We start from the raw sequence: 8,378 nt of genomic DNA, 5'->3' as shown, positions 1-8,378 counted from the left end.
GATGTGTGTCAGAATCATCTTTGATAGCATGGAGACATTGTGAAGCGTTCCTCATGGGTACTATCTTAAGCTAGTCAATCACAATGCATCAGGTCAGTCCCTGCCCTTCTTCCTTCTTCCTGTTCACCACAGACTGTTCTCATGTCCCAGTAGACCCTATTCTGAAACAGCATTTGAAAGAAGAAAGCGTGTCTGAGGAAGTAAAGTTCTTTGAAATGTGTAGAGTTTAGTGATCTCAAACAGACAACTTTCCCAAACACTAAATTCCATAGCTTAGGAGGAAAGGAGGGGCTGCCTTTCTGAAGGCTAGCCTCCATTCATTTGATATGTCTACAGGACATCTAATACAGTCTAAGAGGCTAGGAAGGCATGGGTAGAGAGTTCACATCACTGACTAATCTCTTACAAAAGATTTATTTATTTTATTTTATATATACAAGTATTTTGTCTGTGCATCAGTGTATGCCTGGTGCTTGTGGAGGTCAGAAAAAGATGTTGGGTCCCTGGAACCATTAAGGAGAGTTGTGAACCACCATGTGGGTACTGAGGATCAACTCTAGTTCTTTGCAAGAACATCTCTTAACGCTGAACTATCTCTCCAGCCCCACTAATGAATCATTTTGTAGTTTCTTTCTTTTAGATGGGGTCTTATTAATGTAGCCCAGCCTGTTCTGGAACTTGCTATGTAAATCATGTCTGCCCTGAATACACAGAAATCCACTTACCTCTGCCTTCCAAGTGCTGAGATTACTCTACTTCCTTAGACATGCTCTCTTCTTTCAAATGCTGTTTTTGAATAGGGTCTACTGGGACATGTGTTAACCATTTTGAACACAGAAGTACAGACAGCTTCTGAAGTTACAAATAGTGCATTCTGAAGTTAGAAAGAGTAAATTATCATGTACACAAAATCAAGATCACTTATTGTCTTACTTACTTTTCCCTTGCTGTGATAAAACACCATGACCAAGACAGTTATAAAAGAAATTATTGAATTATTTGGCTTATGCTAAATAATAATTCAGAGGGCTAGAGTCAATGGTAGAGTGAAGGAACAACTCAGAGTTTACATCTTCATTCACAACCTTGACTCAGAGAGACAGAGACAGAGATAAAGAGATAGAAACAGAGAGGTAGGTAGGTAGATATGTAGATAGGTAGATAGATATATAGATAGAGAGCAGTGAGACTCACATGAAGTTTTAAAACCTCAAAGCCCTTCTCCACACACCTCTGCCAACAAGGCCAATAGTGCCTAATCCTTCCCAAACAGTCCCATCAACTAGGAACCAACTCTTCAAATATATGAGCATATGGAACTCACGCTCATTCAAACCACCACACGTTTGTCTTTTTCAATGATGTTAAGAAGTTGTTGTTGGTGGTGTTGGTGATGTGATGGCGCCTACATACACACACACACACACACACACAAGCACACACACAAACACACACGTTAGAAACCAAAGCTGTGGCCTTGTACACGCTAAGTGCTCTACCACTGAGTGACATCTAGATACTCCCAACCCTTTCTCTTTTGAGACAAGGACTCACTGTGTAGCCCAGGCTGGTTTCAAAGTTGTGATCCTTTAGCTGGAATTGTAGACATGTGGCGTCTGTCCGGCTAGATGCCTTATTCTGTCTGTGGGGTTGGGTGTTACTGTTTCCAGGGCTCTCCAATAGTAAAACGACACAGTCTCAGCTTCAGAAATTTGAAATGCTTCTCAGCTGTGGGACGATTACATGCTTGTTTGATTTATGTTGAAACTGAGCACATGAGCTTTTTTGCCCAGTGGAATGTGGGTAGGAGTGATTAAAAGCTACAGAATTATAAGAAAAAAATTCAACGTTTTCTAAACTAATTGCCTTACTCATTTTGTTACAATAGTATATTTCTGATGAACACAATTTTCCTCTCTTCTATTGTAAACTTTCACAATCTTATGGGGTTATTCACACACACACACACACACACACACACACACACACACACTACTACTACTACTACTACTACTACACTGGAACTTTTTTTGATCCAAAATAGCCCTAAAGCATTTGCTCATATTTTTACCTCCATTTCTTCACTTCCTATTTTTTCTCTAACTCACTGCAACCAGATTGTTAATCCCGATGCTTCAATAAAATTGCTTCCAATCAGGGTTGCTAAGGACTTCTGAGCTGTCCAAATGTCATGGTCAACGGCATTTAACACTGCAGATTGCTCATCCTTCTGTAAAATTCTCTCTGACTTGTCTTCCGGCTCACCAACCTCTTTTAGTTTATTTCAGTGTCACTGGATGCTATTTTCTTATATTCTCTGTTGGCTGTCTCTGGTCTCCTAAAGCTCTAAATGTTGGCGTGCCCTAGGTGCAGCATATTTGACTCTCTTTGATCATCTTTTATACCTTTAAAAAAACCTCTAACTAGCCAATTTACAAATTACCAATTTATATCTCTTTTGCTCTAATCTCGTATCACACTTACTATCTATCTCTTAAGCATCTTGAATGTTCAAAGCCAAACTCTTTACTGTACTTGGTTCTCTAAATTCTTCATGCTAATAATGGCAACTCTCGTCAACCAGGTGCCTCAGAGCAAACCTAGGTGTCCTCCAGGTGCTCCCCCCCCGCCTCCGTCTCCATAAAGAAGAGCAGAACTTACTGCTACTGTCTTCTAATGACCTGAAATGTGTTTACATCACTGCTGCCACCTGGCCACCTCCTGTGTCCTCTGGCCTCTTTTGGGCTCTTCTATGGTTGGAGCTAGCAGAAACAGGAGCAGGGAAAGAATGGGCTTTTCCTTGCTCACTCCCTCCTTGACTCAGGACCCGTAATTTCTGAGGCCCCACATGACATCAGACTGCACTGTGATATTGTTCTTTTCTCACTGTGCCTTGTCAGGAACTGGGAAATATCACTGTGACGATTTAGATCTGAAATGTCCTCTCATGGCTCATGTGGAGCTTTTGGAAAGTAACAGGGTCATGAGGTCTCTGATCTCATCAGTAGATGAATCCTCTTACAGATCCATAGCTAAACGGGCTAATTGCCAGATGGTGAAAACTTTGGCAGGTATGGCCAACTTGGAGGAAGGTGGATTTGAAGGTTGTATTTGGTCCTCAGATTCTTTGTTTCTCTGCTTCCTGGCCACCATGAGACGAACAGCTTTGCTCCTTCACACACTTGCTACCATGATCCTTTGTATCATGACAGGCCCTGAAGCGATGAGAACAGGTGACCTTGGGCAGAAGCCTATAGAAGTATGAACTAAGACAAGCCGTTCCTTCCTTAGAATGTTTTCCACAGGTGTTTTGTCACCATGCTAAAGCTGACCAGCAGCTACCTTCTGTCCTAGCCAGTGCTCTGTTGCTGTGCAGAGACACCATGACCACGACAACACTTGGAAAGGAAAGCATTTAAATGGGGTTGGCTTATAGTTTCAGAGGTTTCGTCCATGTCCATTGTCATTCAATGGCAGGAAGCATGGCAGCACACAGGCAGACATGGTGCTGGAGAAGGAGCTGAGAGTTCTACATCTGGATCTTCAAGCAGCAGAAAGAGAGAGAGAGAGAAAGAGAGAGACAGAGAGAGAGAGAGAGAGAGAGAGAGAGAGAGAGAGAGAGAGAGAGAAAGAGAGAGAGAGAGGAACTGAGTCTGGCTTGGGCTTTTGAAACTCAAAAGTCCACCCTCAGTGACACACTTCTTAAAACAAGGCCACACCCCCTTCTCAAGGTGATTGAGATTAAGTATTTATTATTATTATTAATATATCACATATAATATTATAAACATGATAGTTAAGTATTTAATATATAAGTCTGTGGGGCTATTCTTATTAAAACGACAACACCTTCCCTCTTGCCTTTCATCTATTTTCACACTTCTGAAACTGAAACTCGGAATCTTCTAATTTGAAACATTTGAATTCGTTTCTTGCTGAGAACCTGGTCGACACTGCTATATCTAAAATACTATGTTCATCTCCTCTTTATCCCTTTAAATATTTTCCCGTAGTATATGTGTGAAATTTAATAACTTTTATAATTTTGTGTCTTCCCTCTTCTTCCACAAGGAATATGGAACTACCCTGGCTGTTTTAATTTTAGTTTTTACTTTTGTATCCTGAGTCCTTGCTTATAGGAAAAGTGTTCTTACATATCAAGGAACAGGAGAAAATAAGTTGAAGAGCATTTAGGCATGGTTCTGGGGCCTGGGGGGATGGCTTAGAGGGTAGGGGAATCTCAGTGCTGTGGAAGGCAGAGACAGGAGGACTGTCAAGGCATGTTTGTCAACAATCTAGCTCTAGGTTAAAGAAAAGATTCTGTCTTCAGGAATAAGAAAAATGATGGAGCAGGACACCTGGGGTCCTCCTCAAGCCTCACTTACACACACGTTCTTGCACACACACACACACACACACACACACACTGCCTATGTAGATACAGTATTTAAGTAGTAAAAGGAAAGGCTGATGAGATGGCTCATCAGGAAAAGGCACTTGCTGCCAAGTGTTATGGTGTCAAAAACAAGACCATGATGCTGCAAAGTCAAAATTTGATTTTTATGGACAGGACAGACTTACATTCCCCCCTTATAATGGCAGGAAAACGAAGCAGCTGCAACAGTAGCACCTAAGCTATAACCAGGAAGTGTAGAAGGCAACCTCATAACATCTGGAGAACACACTGAGACCCGAGGGCCCACCTGGGGTAGGAACTGATGGAGGATGACCACTGAGAGAGTTCCTCACTTAGCCTCAGCCCTTCCTCCTTCCTAAGGTCCTCAGACTCCACTGAGTTACAAGATAAAAGTGCCTGTGGGTCTTGTCTGTGAGTCTTGTCTGTTTTGTCCATGTCATCTGCACTAACAACAGCAGGGTTCTAGAATGTAGCATGTTCCCTCTAGTTGGTCATCACAGAGACATCCCTCCAAGACTCTCAGGGCACCGAGTCTAATGTTTATATTTATTTGGTTTTGTTGTTGTTGTTGTTTTGGTGGTGGTTGTGTTTTTGTTTGTTTGTTTTGTTTTGTTGGGTTTGGTTTGTTTTCTTGGTGTTGTTGTTTTTGGTGTCTGTTGGAGGGAGTTTGGCCTTGGCCAAACTATTTGGTTAACTGGGAGTCCAATCAGAGCCGCTGTGTGGGGAGCGGGTGTGGCGGCAGTCCCAAAGGCGCCAGGGACTGCAGCTAAGTCGTATGACTTGCACCTGACTTCCTCATATAAACCACAAACATCGTGAGAGCTGCGCAGGTGTACCAGGTTACTGGCGAAGCCATTTTGGTGGAGATATGCCCCTGCTGCCCTGATTAGCTGAAGTTGCGTACCTGGTGAGGTGATGTGGCCTGCTGTGAGTGGATGGGAACTGATAGTATATAAGAGTGAAAGGCCCAGGGCTCGGGGTCTTTCGCCTACACAGTCAATGCGCAGTCCAATAAACGTGTGCAGAAGGATCCTATTGTGGTGTCTTTCTTGCTGGCGAGTCAGGCGTCCCACACCGCTGTTTTTTTTTTTTTTTTTTTTTTTCCTTCTGACCCTGGAGTCTGGTGTTGTCCCACAGGGGAAACAAGACTTTGGCCTTCCATTCAGTCAACCCTAGAGGTAGCATCTCTAGGAGTTACCTATTGTTAAGTTAGGAGAAACCTATTGTAGTTATTACCTCATAGATGTGTATGCATACCTTGTTACCACAGCTGTGTCTGTGTAGAAACCTGCAAACATGACAAGACAGGTGGAGAATGTGGGCTGACACTAGGGAGTCACGCCTATTAGGGATGACCAGAGAGAATATCGGACATGGCCAAGAAGTCTGGCCCATGCTATTAGCGAGTGTTCTGAGTTGTCTCCACACACCCTGTAATGTGGTCCTGAGCCTTGTACTGTTTCTGACTTCTTTCTACCTGCTACTGTCTTATCCAAAGAGAGAGAAATGTTGCTTTTAAGGGATATGTATTTTGGAAAAAGCTAGTCCATGAATGTGTAAATATAAAAATATCTAATTGAATCTCTGTTTTGCTGGTCATGAAGTAGCTTTTCTCCTCTATTAGATTTGCAAAGATCACAGTCAATGCTTTCCAGATGGAATGAGTGGATCTTGCCAGCATGGTGATGATTCTCTCAGGACAGTTGTTTCCTGAGCTGCTGATCATGTGCGTTCATCTCCCTATCTTCTTACACTACTTGCTCTTTGGCTCTGTCCACTTCCTTTTCTTTCAGTTACGCAGTAGACTATGGCAAGTGGGTAGATATGATGAATATATTAAACGCTTAAAGTATCTGGACACTGGCAGGAGTGAATATCAAAACCAAAGTGCCCCAGGAGGTTCTATGATGGTGTTGCTGTGGAGGATGGGAGGAGGTAGCTCTTTTTCTTACATGTTAAATTTGAGTCTTACAGGACACTCATTGAGAAATGTAACGATATCTGTGAAGTGGGATTGTATAGACCTTGGTGAAAAATCATAGCCAGAATCTGTAGGTTATAGCACAATGGTGGCTTAACAGTGAAGGAGACCATACCCCTAAGCAATAGTCTGTAGGAAGGCATAGGCTGTCTCCAGAAAGTCACATTTAGCAAAGGAGGCGGGATAGGTAATCAGAAAGGGCTGGGTAGTATAGATAAGCTTTATTAAGCACTTACCACTTTAAGAATTTCATAGTTGTTTTTTAAAAACCTATTCCTTATAACTTCCTTTGATTTGATAGGTTCCTTATAGCCTTATTTGATTTGACAGATAAACAAAATGAGACTGAAAAGTTTAAGGTTTCCCCTACAGGCTAAGCATATACTAAATGGTGCTGCCAAGTTGGTTGGGCAACAAAATCTACATTGATATCTATCTATCTATCTATCTTTTGGTTTTTCGAGAAAGGGTTTCTCTGTGTAGCCTTGGCTATCCTGGAACTTCCTCTGCAGACCAGGCTGGCCTTGGTCTTATAGATCTGTGTGCCTCTGTCTCCCAAGTGCTGGGATTAAAGGCATGCACCACCACCACCTGGTCAAAATCTACATACTTTAAAAAAAATTTGTAATTATATTTATGTACAGAAAATTTAGTGTACATTTAACCCAGTTTAGTGGCAAGTTCTTTAGCCTTTACCTTTTCTAGCTTGGCAATGTGAGCCACAGACTTAGGACCCAGGACATTGCCTCTCCAGTAGTGGTGGATCTTGTCATATCTGTCATTATAATTGGTCCTTAATAGCTTCCACCAGCTTAGCCAGAGCACCCTTGTCTTTCTGTGTGAAGGTAACAGTGGTGCATGTCTTCCTGTGAACCATTCATCCCAGCCTGGCCTTTCCCTTGATGATGCTGTAGGGCACACCCATCTTTCGACACAGGGCAGGCAGGAAAACTACCAGCTCAATGGGGTCTACATCATGGGCAATCACCACCAGCTGAGCCTTCTTGTTCTCCACCAAGGTGGTGACTGTATTGACTCCTGCTCGGAGGACAGGTGGTCTCTTAGTTGGGACGTTCCACCTGCCAGCAGCTTTCTTTTCAGCACGGGCCAGTAGCCTTTGCTTCCTCTCTTGCTTTGTCTCTGGCCTGTACTTGTGGACAAGCTTAAGCAGCTGAGTAGCTGTTTGCCTGTCCAGGGCCTGGGTGAACTGGTTAATGGCAGGAGGTACTTTGAGCTGCTTATAGAGGATGGCTCTTTGCCTCTGCAGCCTGATGTAGCAGGGCCATTTGACGAAGCATGTTAGATCTCTTTGGGGCTGGATGTCCTGCCTAATGCCGAAGTTCTTGGGCCTTTTCTCAAACAAAGGATTGACCACCTTTTTGGCCTCCTATTTCTTTCTTTTTCTTCTTTTTTTTTTTTCCCTTTAAAAAAAAAAATTAGGTATTTTCTTCATTTACATTTCCAATGCTATCTCAAAAGTCCCCCATGCCCTCCCCCCCACTGTCTCCCCTCCCACTTCTTGGTCCTGGCGTTCACCTGTACTTAGGCATATAAAGTGGCCTCCTGTTTCTTGTCGATGGCGGGGCTGGGGCCACCTTCTCCCCTTGACTTTCTTTCCTTTGGGCATCTTGCTCTGCTGGTGGAGAGATCCAAAATCTACATTCCTAACTGTGAAAAACACCACAAGTGATCTCCATTTCACACGGTAGTTTCCTCTTGGAAAAGAGCTGATGATAGAACAGTCTACCAGAGCTGAGTAGGCGCCTCACCTTTGGGACCCACAGCAGCTTGAAGTATGAGAGGGCAGAGATGACATGGCAGGAACTGAATGGACCATGGTGAAGCCATACCAGGATTAAAGACCGAAAAGTATTGCCCGCGCTTTTGTTCCCCCCTGGTAAGAACACGCTCAGGGCAACCGGAATCTTCTGCAGCACAAGCTTTATTGCTTACCCCATCAGGAGCCAGTGGAGAAGAGAG

Source organism: Mus caroli, unplaced genomic scaffold (assembly GCF_978045245.1).
Source record: "Mus caroli unplaced genomic scaffold, Mus_caroli_1 scaffold_3, whole genome shotgun sequence".
NCBI lineage: Eukaryota > Metazoa > Chordata > Mammalia > Rodentia > Muridae > Mus > Mus caroli.
The sequence above is the reverse complement of the archived record's forward strand: the minus strand, read 5'-3'. Positions refer to the sequence as shown.